Source organism: Falco cherrug, chromosome 1 (assembly GCF_023634085.1).
Source record: "Falco cherrug isolate bFalChe1 chromosome 1, bFalChe1.pri, whole genome shotgun sequence".
Classification (NCBI taxonomy): Eukaryota; Metazoa; Chordata; class Aves; order Falconiformes; family Falconidae; genus Falco; species Falco cherrug.
Window position 1 is genome coordinate 124,828,648 of NC_073697.1, and position 15,292 is coordinate 124,843,939.

The 15,292-nt window shown below is 51.2% G+C and overlaps 1 long non-coding RNA gene across 1 annotated transcript; it reads right to left on the reverse strand.

Annotated features, from left to right (window-relative positions):
* Positions 1 to 1,818: 1,818 nt before the first annotated feature.
* Positions 1,819 to 9,741, reverse strand: LOC129735223 (uncharacterized). Its single transcript, XR_008730616.1, has 4 exons — positions 9,104 to 9,741; positions 5,520 to 8,047; positions 2,044 to 4,522; positions 1,819 to 1,923 (listed from the first exon to the last, which is right to left on the reverse strand). It is a non-coding gene; the product is annotated as an uncharacterized LOC129735223 (long non-coding RNA).
* Between the last annotated feature and the right edge of the window lie 5,551 nt (positions 9,742 to 15,292).

Here is a 15,292-nt window from a genome sequence, read left to right on the forward strand (position 1 = left end):
CAGATGATGGGTTCCTTCTGCTTTTGAAAGGGAGAAGCCCTGCGGCCACGTGGGTCACATCAGCCACTGCTCGTGGACTTCTCTGCACGGGGAGAGTGCCACTTGCTGTCAGGTTGGGATGGCGAGACGTGCTCTGACTGCATGCTGAGCCGTGCGTAGCATGGTACCCATCCTGCTGCTACCAGGAGGAACCCCAGAAGGTAAATGCTGATTTATGCTGTGTACGGTGCCTATTAGACCCTGCACGGAGCAGTCAGTAACACAGAGGTCACGTGTGGGTTGTGCTGGATTTTATTGAATGTGAAAGTGGGGAATAGTTCAAAACCCTGTAAAAGATGGGGTTGTGTTCTTTATTACTGCGGTGAGTTAGAAGCGTTTCCAAGGGGAGGCATGTGTTGGGCTGGTAACGAGCTCTCCTTTGGCACAGGCAGAGTGCTGAATGCATGTGAAAACTGGAGGCTGAAGGCAGCAGATGCCAGAGGTGAAGAGGAGGGTGTTTGCAGCTGCGGGTACCAGGGTGTCCAGGGCAGCGCATGCTGCAAGGGACCGGTGGCAGAAGGATGCTGCTAGTCTCCCCACTGGGTCCCAGCCTGCCCAGGATGGACAGCAAGCTGGAGGCTATGGATGGCTGCAGGAGAGGATGGCAACCCCCTCCTAACATCTTCAAAAAGGTTGAAGTGGACATTGAAGGGTCTTAGCAGCAGTTTCCAGGTAATGTCATGCACAAGACTGACCTCACACCAGCTGGGGGTGGGTTTCACAAAGTGTTTTTCAGTCTTGCCCAAGCACTTCTCCCTCCCAGATCCCAAATGATGCTGCTGTGCTGAGGGCAAACGTGACGTGACAGGAGCCAAACCATGACATGAACTCAGGGGCGTGCGAAGGTAAAGAGCTAAAAGGCACCTGGGACTTGTTTTCCAGGTGGGTTTACAGGACATTGCTTTAGCCTCACCCTCTCTGTTTACTGCAGGGTGCAGGTGGCCTCAGAATTGGTCCACTTGTTCCTTGTGGCTTCTGATGTTGATCTGGTAGCAGAAAGGCTGAAGCATTGGACCTGTGGCTGTGGTTTATCCAATGGATTTGGGAAGCAAGTGACTAATGTCACAGTAAACAAGTGGGGCTGGGTGTGCCACACAGCTCAGCGTCTTTCTGCTGGTGGCATCTGTGGTGGGACAGATTGGTGACAGCTGGTGGCTTGTTCTTGATTTGGGAATAGATTAAAATAATGTAAGGAGCAAGCGAGGCACTGTTGAGGGGTGTGTGTCTCACTGTGTTGCCACCTCCTTGTGCTGCAAAATAATGGAATAGGGATGTGTCTCCAGCTCCTCCCGTACCACCTCCTGAGCCCTGGCCAGCCACAGCACTGTCCCCTTCTCAGATCCCAGAGGATGCTGCAACCCCCTCACTGCCAGGACTTGCTCCTTGTGAGATGCAGCACAGAGAATTTAAAATGTCTCATTACAGTGGAACAGACATGGTTCTGCTGTAGTCTGGCTGCACGTGGAAAAGCCCTCCCTGGCTCTTGCAGAAGGGCTCCTCTCTCCTGGAGTTAGTCATGCAAAAAAGATTTCAGGAAGGTCTGCTGGAATCTCTCCCACTGTGTGCATTTGTACTGCAGCAATAGTCATTACTGGCTGCAATTGCGGATTTTTCCATTATTAGGGATGATACGCACACACATGCAGGCCCCCTCCTCCCGTGTGCTGGTGCCAGCTGGCCCTGCCCTTCCGTGTGTGCACGGAGCAGAGAGAGTCCATGAAAATCTGCCCCGGCTGGATTGCCAGCTTTCTCTTGGGAGAAAACAGCTCTCTGGTCCCTGCAAAAGCCCCCTTGTGACTTCAGCAGCTTTCAGCCGAGGGAAGTCTTTGTGAAGGAAGAAACAAACAAAGGCAGTGCAGTTCTCCTACATGCAGTGTTTTAGACCTGGTTTCTCAAAAATGCAGTGTTTTAGACCTGGTTTCTCAAAAATGCAGTGTTTTAGACCTGGTTTCTCAAAAATGCAGTGTTTTAGACCTGGTTTCTCAAAAATGCAGGGTTTTAGACCTGGTTTCTCAAAAATGCAATGGTTTAGACCTGGTTTCTCAAAAAGCAGCAGGGTCCAAGGCAAACACTGGGTGGCATCAGACAGAGCAGCCTGGAGATGGGTTTTGTTCGTTCTTCACTAACAGGACAAACCCGTGTGTGGCGTGCTGGCAATTAATGAGGCTTGAATTCTGCATTTCTGTTGAAATTGGATGGTTGTCTTGGGACAAATCCTTTTGGCACTGCTAGTGAGAGTGGAGGTGGCTGCCCTGGGGGGCGGAGGGGCTGTAGGGAGCACTGCGGGGCTATGTGGGTCACCACTTCTTACCTGCTGGCACGGGCAAGCTTTAACACCCTGAGGAATGGCGCAGAGACTAAGAGAAGGCAGGGAGGCTGTCGCATGAGTGTGAGGGGAAAATCCCCCTTCTCCAATGTTTGTCCTGGCTGCAGATGTGGGAACTTCAGCACAAGCACCTACAGGCAAGCCTCCAAGAAAGCATCCCAGACCTGCAGCGCCTGAGGAGGTGACAAAGAGGCAGAGAAGCTGCCGGTTATTCCCACTGCTCCTGGCTGGAGCTGGCTGCAGGCATCGACCTTGGAGTTGTGGGAAAATTCAAGTCTGAGCTTTGTGGCTTCGTCAGATCTGGACTCTGAGCGTTCACTCCCATATCTACGTAACGAGAAGAGAACAGCGAGAAGCTATGGTGATGGCTGCATGGAGCTGGCTGAGCACCCAGCACCAGCACCCTAAATACAGCCCTGCCTTCCCCCCGCGGTACACGACCCGAGCTGCTCATTACTGTTGTCCTACCCAAGGGCATGAGCCTACGGAGGCAGCAAGCCTCAGCCAGCCGAGCTTCTGCCTTGAAGTGTTTGCTTTGGATCATTACTTATTTCTTTTTACACCCATCTTCCAGCAGAATTAAGGACAGTAATGGGAAGAGCCCTGTAACGCTGCTTGCACAGTCTTAAAATGCTTTATGCTCATTGCAGTTCTCATCTTACAGCACCTTTGGGAAGAGAGACAATATTAAAATGCCCATTTTACAGCATCGTGCACTCGCCACTACTGAAGAAGAAATCCTTAGTAGTGTTGGTGCTGGAGACAAAATATGAATATATGTGAATTGCACGTATCCAATCTCATTGCAGTAAGCTCAAAATGGTGCAATTATCCTTATTTTTATGCTCATATGTGATTTAGAGTGACTAATTGCTGAGAATTCCTCCCTCCTAATTGTCTGCAAAAGGAGTGATTTCAAAGCACAGTAATTGTGGCCACTGCCAAAGGGAATAGGAGATAAAAGCAACTCCTCTTACCTCCAAATGGCCCCACATGTGTTCCCTGTCCATAGCAACAGGCACAGTTTGTACTGGAATAATGCATCAACTATATATTTAATCTTTCACCCAAGGATCTAAAATTGCTTTCCAATGAACCGTTAGCTGAAGGATCCTGGCACAGCCCTGATGAAACAAGCAAGCAGACATGGGAGCTAGCTGTGAAACCGCCCAGCTTCGTAGCGCTGGGAGGGAAGAGAGCCGTACTGTGATTGTGCTACGTGGGGAAACTACAGCTGAGAAGGGACAGGCAGGTCAAACCCACTGTTTTGAAGATGTTTTGGACACATTACAGTGATGCTACAGCCTCCTGCTCTGAGCTTGGTGCTGTCGGTAGCCAAATGAGGTAGTTTAAAGGTTACTGGGTGGCTTTCTAGGTGGCTCTGCAGAGAAATGAAATACCCTTGGAGCAATGGTCTCTAAAGGGAGAGCTGCAATGCCATGGTGGGGGGGGACAAGAGTTTGTGGGGACTACCAGCCCAACAGAAAATCGATTGCTGACAAGACTCTCCTGCTAAGGTCTGAGGTGTCCCAGGGAATGGGCCTGTGAGTGGAAATCTTTGGGAGCCACCAGTTTAAAGACTGCAGGGACCACAGACATCTTCTGCCCTACCTGAGTGTGGGCCACCTCCAGCTCTGCAGGAGCGCCAGCATCCATCACAGAGTCCTGCGGCACCAGCTGGAGCTCTTGGAAACCTAATTCCCAAATACCAGCTCCCCTTCTGTGTTCACAGCCCCTGCCGCTGAGCCAGGAGACCCAGAGAGACCCACGCTGTGGGCAGCACTCAGCACGGCTCCTGGCGGCAGGTGGATACGATGCCTTGGGGCTTCGCCCAGGTCTACCCCAAAAGGCTTGGAGAGGGGGATCGGTGCTTGGCCAGGCTGTCACATAGCAGCTCCAGGAGTGTGTTGCAGCACAATCCCACTCCAGGAATGGGGAGATTCAGGGGTCTGCAATCATAAAAGCACTTCACATCCCCAAAACCACAGGCAAAGCCTCCTCAGCTGTGTTGTCCACCAGCGTCCTCAGCATCTCCCAGGGCTGGAGCTGCGCTGCTGACCTGGCTGGCTGGAGATGTCAAGGGCAGGAATTTCTTTTTGGCTTTTTCACATTCTCAACTTGTGGTTCAGTGATCAGAAGGAAGATAACTTCACGTTTCTGGCAGATCAAGAGAGGACCACTGCGTTAGTTCTGTGTCACCGAGGAGAGCTTAAATATTGTGATTCGAAAATTCCAATCTCGCATAGTCTACTCAGACATGCAGGGGAAACCTTTGCAATTAGATTCCCTGGGTGCTAGCAGGAGGGCAGAAGTTCCTCCTTTTTTTCTTTCCCATGACTTTATTCTTCTGCGATTTTAGAGCAGAAGGGGGAAAAAAAAAGCCCGTTTGATTTTCTTCATTATGCTAAGCCAGGTTTTTCTTTCTGATTGCCAAAGCATGATAAATGGAACAGAGATTACCTAGAGATTTTCAAAGATTTGCTTTCAAATTTTATTTTTCCTAAGCCTCATTAAGCTTGCAGGTTTTTATCTACGCTTTGTTCTTACAGTAAAGTAGCATTGCCATGTATTAACAGTCATTTTTTTTCATTTGAAATTAAAACCAGATAGAGGCTTCTCATGCTCTGCTTTCAAATCCTATTTTAAAAAATATTGATCATGTGTGTGTTGTTTTTCTTTTCCTCTGACCCTGCCAGCTCTGTAAAGGACAGTCACTAACGAAATGCTTTCAGTCATGGATTACTCTGCATTACTGGTGCAGTTTTGTAGATTCAGGGACATATTTTAAAAGGTATAACATATAGATAAAATAAAAATGTGGTTTCCAACAGAGACACAGGCAAGATAAGTAAGATTTAAAAGCAGGAGCTCTGCAATTAGGGGTACCCAGCAGCTTAGACATGATGTGCCAAGGTGCATCTTTCAAGAACTAGATGCTGTTGAAAGATCTCATCCTCCAGGACTTTAGGAAAAATGGCCAAAAATCATCTTATGGCTGAGAGCCCCCAGGCGCAGCCTGTGTGCTCCTCTTTAGGAGAGGTCTGGAGGAGGGTGGCAGTGACTGGGCATGAGGGCAACATGGGGCACACACACAAAAGCCACCCGAATATACCTGATGGGGTTTCTTCTGCCAGAGCCAGGAGAACTGACCTACCTTCTGGGGTTTCCAGGTGAACATCTTCCTCTTTCTGTGCCCATCCATGAGCCCACAGAGGTCTTGGGGCAGCTTGAAGGTGTGACAAAAAGGTCCCCTTGAGCCACTTTCCTGGTGTAGGAAACGGCTTCCTCACCTGTGGTGGGACAGTGTGACAGTGCAGGAGCTGGCTGTGTCCTCCGAGTTCCTGGGGAAGCTGCTGGAGATAAAAGACCCAAGGCAAGTTTCTCTGTTGATGCGTTGCCCTGTTATCACAGGAATGGGGAACGCAGGTGCACAGAGTGGGGTGAGGACAGACCATCCTTAGGGTGCCACTACATCACCCCCAGCCATGCTGGGAGCACCACGACCTGGTGCAGGGGTGAAGCCCTTCATCCTGAGACCAGCCCACACCTGTCTCCAAAACTCCAGGTGCTCCTCGTGATCTTCTCTGGATGTGACCCCAGGAGCTCTGCTTGGACTGGAAAGCAGCTCTTTTGGAAAGGTTTGCTGTAGTTCCTCCAGACCCACTCAAGAAGCTCTAATAATAATTAACTGCCTTTCTATTTATAAATGAGAACAGCAGCGAGGAACTTGACTTACGTGGCTGAGGCCACCGCAGCCCTGGTGCTCCCACACCAGGCTCTCACCCTCTGCCATCCAGCTCTTTGTCTCCGCTGTCCTGCCAGAGCCCCAGCAGCCCTGCCATCGTGCATGGGAAAGGGCATTTCCCAGGGATCTTTTCTCTGGATACACACTTTTTTTTTTTTTTTTTTTTTTTGCCTGTTGACAAGGGAATATTTTCCTTTTAAATGTTTTTTTTAGCAGCTCTTACTGCACTTTGTAAAACAAACATTTCCCCAGCGCTCGATGTTTCGGATGATGTTATTGTTACTGGAAGGTCAGTGCGAACAGCAGAAAATGTATTTCTTGGTGGAGCCTGGGGACTTTGTGCCACCCATCTCCCAGCAGCCAGATGGGATGCAGAGGACTGGTGGATCCTTTTGGCCGAGCCAGCTGGATGTGGCCTGCTTTGGGAAAGCATTTGGGTTTAGGTTAAGACGCTGTAGCCCAAGGCTAGCTCTCGCCCAGCCTGCCTGCGGGAGGGGAGCATCACCTCCGCTTCGGCTGGGTCAGCTCAGCCAAGGGTCGAGCCAGGCTGACGCTGCCTTTCCTGGCTCTGCTCGCACGGGGTCTGGTCACCTGCAGCCAGTTCTGGGTCTGCCCACAGCTCTGCCTCTGCTCCCCTTCCCGACAGCGCCAGGCCCTGGACCCAACACTTCTGGGAGAGGCTGGAGAGAGTTTTTCCTCTAATCCATCCTCTCACTATCTCTGCTACATGCAGGATGCCAGATTCGATGGAAATGCTCTGATCTGTTCTGACAAATCCTCTGTTCCTAAGTAGATAATAACCAGAAAATCTTCCTAAATAAATCCTGGGTTTGGATCTGTGCCCACATTTGTTATGTTTTTCGTACCAATTAACTGCTCCTTCTTGCCCTGAATTGGGGGCATCCTCAGCCCCTCGAAGGAGAAAGGGGGCACAGATTTATGGCTGCTGAAGTCAGCATGAGGCCGGGTGGAGTTTTACGACTGTAAAAAAAATGAGAGTCTGATTGGCAGCATTAATGCACAAGTGACCAGAAACAGTCTCCGTGGCTGAGCAGGGATTAAAGGTTTCAGATAGCTATAATGCCAGACTGCAGAGGAAAGCGCTGCGATACCTTTTCATCACATCAGTAGTGCAATGAAGCGGTCACATGGACATGGAGGAGAGAAGAGGAAGATGTTAGAATAATACCCGTTGACTTCTCTCTTTTCCTTCAGCATTGAGTCGGTGTACTTGATATTGAGACATCCCCCTGGCAAAGGGGAGCCTCAGGCTCCATCTGCCCCCAGACTCAGACCAGTCCTGGTGCTCCTGGCAAGGTCTGTGCATCCACTAACAGATGAAACTTCCTTGAGGAGGTTCGCTGCAGGCACACTGAAGGTGCGACCATCCCTGCTGGTGATGGCTGCCACATTGCTGTGAACACCAGCCACATACACAGCATCTGCGGGCCACATTTTTGACGTCCTCCTTCCATCTGCAAATCCTCGGTGTGTGTCCAGCTGCAGAACAAGGCTCTCGCTCATAAGAGAGGCGGTGGTGCCACCTTCAGCACAGAGCAGCAGGGCCTGGGGGGCTGAGCCCCTCTCCCAGCAGCCTGGGGCTCTTCCAGCCGGGCAGCACTTGCCTGGGAACCACTGCTTTCCCTTGGATGGATGCCTTGCACAGAAAACTGGAAATACTCTGATGAAAGGTTCTGCTATAGTTCTGCACTTCCCCTAAGAAAATGGAAACTCCGGGCAGCTTTTTTTTTTTTGACACATCATTACCTGGTGAGTCTTCCTGAGATTCAGCCCAGTCCTCTACAATCCTCTTCGCCTCCCATGTTTCTGCCTCTGGAGCCTGTGGTCCCATGTGGTGAGTGCTCCTCCCTTGCTGATGCTCATAAACCACAGCCCTGGGATGAGGGTATCACTGGCATCCTCATAGTTGCTCCTGGCTGGGAAGTTAAGGTAGAAACTGATCTTGCACCAGAGTCTTAAACCTCTTCCAGGCTGTGCATTGCCCTCGTTTCTCATAAATGCTGTCTTGCTAATGCAGCCATCACACAGCGGTAACACAGCAGGAGCCACGCTCCTTTGGGGTTAGGGAGGTATTGGAGTGAAAAAGTGATCCTCGAAACAGGCAGGTGGGGATGCTCTGGCCGCCTGGAGCAACATGCTGGGCCAGAAGCATCCCCTAGAAGGTCACTGGAACAATCTCGAAAGGGATTTTGTACGGAGCCCTTTCTCAGACCCAGGTCCCTATGATCCCAGCAAGTATTTTGCTCACACCTTGCTCCAGGACTCCAGCTCAGCCCCACCTCAACCACCCCTCTGCTCACCTCCCTCTGTGCACAGCAGCACAAGGGGGGTCAGCCCCAGCAACACCAACCTGTCTCAGCCTGCAAAGGGTCAGCGAAGGGTGACCTCGATGCCAGGGCTAGACTCACCGTGCACGGGCACAGAGGGCGAGGGATGCCATGGGGCAGCACAGAAGCATTTAGATTAGAAAACACCTCTGCGATCATCCAGTCCAACCATTAACCCAGCACTGGCAAGCCCACCACTGAACCATGTCCCTAAGCGCCACATCTATGCGCATTCTAAACTCCTCCAGGGATGGTGATTCCACTGCCTCCCTGGGCAGCTTGTTCCCATGCTTCACCACCCTTTCAGTGAAGAATTTTTTCCAATATCCAATCTAAACCTCCCCTGGTGCAGCTTCAGGCTGTTTGCTCTTGTTCTGTCCCTTGTTATCTGGGAGAAGAGACGGACATCCCACACCCCCCACCCCGCCTACAGCCCCTGTCCGGCAGCTGTAGGGAGCGATATCGTCCCCGCTGAGCCTCCTTTTCTCCAGGCTGAACCCCCCCAGCTCCCTCAGCAGCTCCTCATCAGACTTGTGCTCCAGCCCCGTCCCCAGCCCCGTTGCCCGTCTCTGGACACGCTCCAGCCCCTCAGTGTCCCTCTGGAGGGACCCAAACCCAAACCCAGGACTGGAGGTGCAGCCTCACCAGTACCGGGCACAGAGGGACGATCGCTGCCGCGGTCCTGCTGGCCACGCTGTTTTGGATACAAACCAGGATGTTGTTGGCCTCCTTGGTCACCTTGGCACACCACTGGCCCATGTCCAGCCAGCACCCCAGGTCCTTTCCCACCGGGATGCAGCACGCTCGCTGATGGAGGGGGGCGGGGGCACAGCCGGCTGGTCCAGCACCTTAAGAGATGGGATAACTGTGGTAGCAAAACCAACCCTGCAGATGCAAACCTGCCGCTGCCTGGTCGCTGCGGGATGTCCCGCAGTGCTGGGGGGTGCGCGTGCTGTCCCAGCCCTGCACCGCGGCGCTGTCACCGGGAGGTGGCACAGCACGAACGGCGATGCTGCGGGGGAGCGCACCCGCGCCGGGCGGGCTGGGGTCCGCGGAGCCCCCGCGCACCCCCGGGGGGACCCGAGTGATTCATTGGGGCAGTTCCAGGAAAGAGAAGAAAAGTCTCGCATCTTCTTTCTCGGAAACGCGTTGTGCAAAGTCCTTTCACATGGGAGGGGGGGAAAAAGGGCACAAACGCAGCATTTTATTTGGAGAAAAGGGAAAAAATGAGCACATTTCTCCCCCTTCGAAAAGACGCAGCTGTCAAGACACTCACTCCCCTGTGTCCCCATGGCCTTTCCGCATGAGCAGAGCCCCTGCTGACTCCCGTTCCTCTGTCTGGTGCCCTCATTCCCTGCTCTAACGTCCAATCTGTCAGCGTGTTCCTTAAGGAAACCTCACTTATGGCTTACATCGCATTAATAGCCCGCAGCTTGCAAAGGTTTTTCCTGCAAAAGTGCAAGGGCTGGAGGTCTCGGTGGCTGAGCAAGGACAGCTCGGCCCCTCAGCCTCCCACCTGCACGGCTGCGTCTGCCGATTCCCCGGTGGGATCAAATGCCTTTTCCCCATGGAGAGGTTTAGCCCATCTTCGCTGTGGGACACTCAGGCACCTCTGCCTGAGGGGATACAGCTGGAAATGGCAAAGCAGTGTTTCTTTTTTCCTGAACACTGGCAATTTTCCCTTTCTAGCAAAGGCAGAACAGAGGATGTAGGAGGAAGAGCTCAGCCCTAACAGTCCAGCAGCAAGATTTGCTTTTAATGAAACACTGATCTACAGTGCTAGAAACATCGCATCTCATGAGAATTGTTGTCTACCTTTCACCTGAATGGATGATTTTGAAATGCATTGCTGTTATTGGTAAAACGTATACCATACCACGTAGCCCATGCCCAGTTTGTAACAAAAACCAAAGGTGATTTCTTCCCAGAAAATAGTTCCTTCTCCCCCAGTTTTCCCTTTTTGGGTTTACGTGTCAGAAGTTAACCGAAACACTTAGAGGGGTCCCAAGAGAACAGCAACCAAGCACCTCCTTTGGCCACTTTTTGGGGTCCTTTGGGTGCAGGAGCACAAGGAGAGGGCAAGTGATTGCTGCCCCTTCCCCAGCTGCTCCCTGGCTCAGGTGTCCCTAAGCTGGAGGGGCTTAGCAGATCCCCATGGGTGGCTTTCTTTTGCATGAATTTGTGCAGGCACTTTTTAAACCCCCCTCAAATTTTAACTTTCACAGCATCCTCATGGATGCAGCTAACTTGGTGTCACGCCCTCCTATCTCAGGCTGGAAGGGTCAGCACAGGACACCCCCATGGAGGGCATACAGGGGGGACACAGAGCTGCTGCTCCTTGTCCCTCCCACTCAGAGGGTCCTCACCTGTTTGCCACCGTAACTGCTGCAGCCAGTCTTCCAGAAAAGCCCAGGATGGTAGATAGATGTTCTGTAAATGAAAGAAATCAGATTTAAAAGATGTTGTGCAACCATTTACTCCCAGAACCCATTTCTTGCTTTTCAGTCCCTTGTGAGAGACAATTACAAATCCCCGTGGGAAATGCGGTAGAGCCCTGCTACATAATGTTGGCAGGAGCCTCCTGCCTTATCCTGAGAGGTAAAAAAAATAGCAGTTTCAAGGTCAGTTATTTCTCAAATTAAAGCAAAAAAAAAATATTCTTGCTTTTTGTTGTTCTTTCTGAGTTCCTACTTAGCATCCTGAAAACCCTTTAGAGGATTTGCATTTGGAACATGAATTTCTCACAGTGAGGCCAAAGAAAACCAAGGTGCGTGGGTGGAGGAAGCTGTGGCCCATGCCAGCAGCCAGTGCCAGCAAGTCGATGTCCTCAGCTGCCTAAGGTGAGACCAAGCACTGCCTCAAATCCTCCTTGCACCCCAGGGCACTTGCTTTAAAGTCAGATAATAAATGTTTGCTAGGACTGGGAACACAGAAAATATTTCCAGTACCCAGAGCAGACTTTGCCCCTTAGTCCATCTGTGGACGCAGTACTTAAGTAGCTGAAGAAACCAAAGAAATACTATTTTTACAGCTCAATCCTGACAGTACTAACCTCCCGCTTTGCGGCAGTGCTCCAGCTGCTGAGTTGCCGCTGCCCATTATCTCCGTGGAGGCTTGCTGAGCCTGATGTGTTGTTGTTGGAGGCTGGAATCCCACTGGGGTCTGGGGCAGGTGATGGTGGGCAAAAATAGCTTTGTTGACGTGCCTGAATTAGAAGGAAGATGTCTTAAGTCATCTTGATAGGTTTTGCAGTCAGAGGAGCTGACGGCTGGGCAGGCTCCTGGCTCCCAAGACTCTGGGTCACGGAGTGGGAAGACTCCTGAAAAGAAGGGAGTTGCTCAAAGCAAGGGTCAGGCTGGTGTGGCCACCTGCAAGAAAGCTGATTATAGGTGTTATAGGTTCCTGTGGCTGCATCCATTTACCCAGGAGAGACGAGGTTGTTAATGGCAGTGACAATTCTTCCAGCAAACCCATGCCATTTTACTGCCACAGTGACACAGAAGGACCTGCTCCAGCTGGCCCCAGATCCACGGGAGGGATATACCTGTGGCATGTGGGCTCCCACTGACATCCATCAACCACCTCTGACCCAACCCAAAACCTCTCCAGGGACATTGGTTACTAGTCTAGATGACTTCTCACCTTTTCAAGTAGACAAAATTCCTTCTGAAAAGCCTAAGACCCTGAGGGAGGGATGCATTCAGTCCTCATGCCGGTGGCATCCACCATGACCACAGACATACAGGTGCGTTTCTAGCTCAGCTGCTGCACAGCCCATGTCCTCCCTTCCTTGATCATAAACCACCAACTGATGTCTGTGCCAGGATAAGGATGCACAGGGACAAACCGGACACCTACATTTTGCCTAGAACATAAGTTCATGAACTTCTGTTATCATTCAGGAGTGATCTAATTGAAACTTCATGACTTACACAACCATCTCTTTCTCTGTCCTTCTCTTTCACTCTTTTAAAAAACATTTCCTGCTTTTTCCAGCTGGACAAGCTATCCTTCTGCCTGCTTTGAAGTAAATATTTTGTTGGGTTTGGCTGCTGTCACAGCCACACATAGTCTTCTGCCTGATACTTTATCCATCTGTTGCTAAAGAGAATATTTTGAGCTGAAAGTCTCCAAAAGGTTTTGAGGTACTGAGTAGAATTAGGTTGTACCGATGGAAGAGAAAAATCTCGGCTCTCACGTGCATAGTAATTCAAGCTAAAGTACCTTAAAAATTAAATACTCTGAGACATGCTTGTTACGACATCCTGGTACTCATGTGCTGCAAACTGGAGAGCACATGCTGGTTGCACTCTAGCTGAGGAGCTGATACACCCTGTCCCCCCCCTCCACACGGGGAGATGGAGTCCAACCCCGATTTCCTCTTTTGTCTCAAGTGAAGAGTTGGACTCCTGCGCCATGGAGGTTGCCAGCATCTGCCTTGCCTCATTTCTTCTGCTTGAGGAACATCTGGCTCTGCTCTGGGACAGCCGCGCATGGCCGGTTGTGTTGCATCAAATGAGGTGTGCTCACTGTGATAAAGCCTCTCCTGGATCTGCCCGCTAGAGATGCTCGCTGCCCTCACGGCATGCTCTTCCAGAGCAGACACAAATAACTTTCTGTTTGATGATGGTCCTGTCTCCTGTTTTGGGTTTGTTTTTTTTTTCCCCCAGGTTGCTCTAAAGAAAGGATGTTTTTTGCTCATTTGACCTACGAGATCTAGAGGTGCCTGCTTGGGAGAAAGCACGCATGGCCACGAACTGCTGCTGCAAAGAGGGGATACAGGAGGGGCTGCGAGGAGCTGCACAGGGCTGGGGTACGTTGCCTTCACCCCGCGGGGTGTGTGCAGGCGGGACACTACAGGCAGCCCCATGATGGGATTCCTGCAGGACACCAGCCCTTCGCTCAACATCCCTCAGCTTAAACCTGTTCCTATTCTGCAGAAGTTTGTCTCATAGCTATTTTGAAGCTTGCATCACTGCTTTTTGTGAAGTTCCTTGAAATTCTCAGAAATACCACTTTTTGTTCTTGCTTACTTGCACTTATGGGGAATTGTTTAACTAGCATTTGAACTAGACAACGTTCCTATCTCTATCACAGCTGGGAGAGGATGAGGAGACCTGCAATGCTCTGTCATTCCTGTCCAGACATTTGTCAAATACCCCTTGGCTCCCAAAACCTTGTAGGGTGAAACGTTGCCCCCGAGTTCCCAAACTCTGAGCACCCATGTGCTTTGCACCCCTGGTCTCAAGCACTCAAAACCTACTGGCTGGCACTGCTTTCCTCACCCTGGAAGGCACGGAAAGCTCTTTGCCATCGCTCCAGGATGCCTGTTTGGGGCATGGTGCTTGAGGCCAGCACTGGAGGCGGCTGGTGGTGAATGGCCCTTTGTGCGCTTTGTTGCTTTGCTGCATAAAGAGGGTATTATTAAATCCAATAAATAAGACTCTCCCTGCTAATAAAACTATGTTATTGCATGAGTTACTGTGGGGAATGTGCAGCATTCGCAGCAGGCAGCTGCCTCACACACTTTGTGCTGGCATGACGGGTGCAGCCTGCAGCACGGCTGACAGGCCGGTTCAGGTTTATCAGCAAAGACCCCGCATGCACGGAGGGCTCGTGCTGCGCTGGAAAATAAGGAGAATTACCCAAATGTTAGACTGCTTTTGGAACTGGTTTGCATGCTGGGTTCGGGTGCTTCTCACCAGGCTGCTGTCAGCCCCTGCACTCAAAGAGCAGGTAGAGCGATTGCAGCTGCTGGGGCATGGTTTGTCCCTGCAGCCCTTCAGCGGAGGGCAGGGGAAAGGACGGAGGCGGAGGCGACCTCTGAAGGGAGTGTTTAAGAAGCCAGTTCCAGTTCATTTCCAGGAAATCTCTCTTGTTCTTTTTTTTTTCTTTTTTTCTTTCTTTCTCCCCGCCCCCCCCCTCCCCCCCTCCCAGTGGAAAAGCTAAGTCCTCATGAACTTTTTGAGAACTTTTGTTCGTTCTCTCTTGCCAGATAAGCTTGGCTTTGTGCTGGTGACAGAACCCCTTTCTCCAAGCACTGGCCATGGGCCAGGGCCTGGAAATCTCGACTGCGTGCTGGCAATGCCACAAAAGCCCTGTCCCCCTTCCCCCCGGGTTAATGCAAAGCTCCAGCACCATCCAGCTCACCTTTGGGGACCACTGTGGGTCTTTTCTTCTGCCTGTGCAGGAGATGATGGATCTGGCTCTGCTTGTCTTCCCCTGCAATGGAAAGTCCTGAATATCATGGAGAATAATCTGTCCGATTTGTGGTAGCACAGGGTGAAGTGGGTTGGTGGTAGTTACTTAGAAGAAACAACTGTGCAAGTGGTGTCGGAAGAAGGAGATACTCTTCACCCCAGAAAAGGAAATGCAGCTCCCACAGGATTTCACACACCTCAGTCCTGCTCTCTGCTTCCTGGTTTTCCCTCTGTCCCAGTGCACTCCTCTTCTCCTCTCCAGCTCCCAGAGGTGCTCTCTGGGACAGGACTTGTTTGCGGGGCATCTATTACTGTTGGCATCTTTACATCATTTAAAGACCTCCCAAGGGTTGGGTCCCCTCTTGCTGTGTGACAGACAAGATTTCTCTGTTAAAGAAGTGAGGGTCTGCATGTAAGAGCAGAGATACAGGAGGAGGGAAACCAGTGTATGGCACAAGTCCACTCAAACCAGCAACCACCACAGCAGAATGGTCTCTCTCACCAGCAGCATCTCCAGGGGCACAAACCACAAAATGCTGATGAAAAAACCCCCAACAGGAATGGATCATACAAGCTGTCATTAAATTAGGAGGCTCAGGGCTTGAGGTCTCCACTGCTGCTGCTATCTCCAGGG